The sequence below is a fragment of the Rutidosis leptorrhynchoides genome, chromosome 7, assembly GCF_046630445.1.
Source record: "Rutidosis leptorrhynchoides isolate AG116_Rl617_1_P2 chromosome 7, CSIRO_AGI_Rlap_v1, whole genome shotgun sequence".
Classification (NCBI taxonomy): domain Eukaryota; kingdom Viridiplantae; phylum Streptophyta; class Magnoliopsida; order Asterales; family Asteraceae; genus Rutidosis; species Rutidosis leptorrhynchoides.
Genome location: NC_092339.1, coordinates 196,166,395 through 196,167,521, shown reverse-complemented (window position 1 = coordinate 196,167,521; position 1,127 = coordinate 196,166,395).

The following is a 1,127-nucleotide window of genomic DNA, read 5'->3' as shown; positions in this document are numbered from 1 at the left end:
CCATTGCATCTAATCAAAGAGGATCCTAATTTCCTTAAATTCGAAGAATCAAATTTTATTGATTTCCAAGAATTTCTTCTAAATCCTTTGAATTCCAGAATTCAACCATGACTAGTCAAAAGTTATGATGAAACTTGTCTTTCTCATTTCACTATTTAGTGATAGCTTCATTTGTGCTCTCCAAATAATCGAATTATTTTATCCATATTACTCAATGATGATAAAACTCTATTTATCAACTCATATTCGTCATGAAAACATTTTTATTATTAGCCATGACCACCTCACTCAAATTTCGGGACAAAATTTCTTTAACGGGTAGGTACTGTGACGACCCGGGGATTTCCGACTAAATTTAAACTTGATCTTTATATGATTTTGATACGATAAGAAAAGTGTGTAATGTTGATTCTAGAAAATTTTGAAACAATGCTCATATATTCAATTGCTCTCGACGATTCACGAATTTAATTGTAAATAGATATGTGTGTATGGATATATAAATAATAATTCAAAATATAATTTGTAGTATTATATGTTGTTATTAAAAATTCATAAAAAAATAGGATATTATAATAATTAATATTTAAAATATATCTCTATATATAAATAAAGTATATTAAAAAATAAATATTAAATGATTGTAATACTCGTTTGATGTTTCGATTGATATTAAACAAGTTAAATTCGAATGTATGTGATTTTAAAATAAACGGTGATCCAAAAATGAGTTATATAAATTATAGGCTTATTAAAAATGCATTTAAGAGCTATTTTGATAAATTTTAGAACTTTTTATATTGTACCCGAGATTGAGCGCGGACGGTTGAGTTAATTTCTATTCTATAATTTTAAACACTTAGTGATTGATTTTACACTCTAAAAGACCAAAATAAATAAATATAGATAATATAAAATTTTGAAATTTTTCTAAGTACTTTTATCCGCCACTAAGTAACAACGGAGTATGAAATAATAGTCCTTGAAAACTGTCGGTAAGATATTAAAATTAGGAGCACGTTTATTAGTACTAATATTATTATATTATATTTATTGAATCCGTGAATCAAATTAATTGGGTTTACTGTGTTTGGATTATGTCTCTTCTCCCCACTTGCAATTGTTTA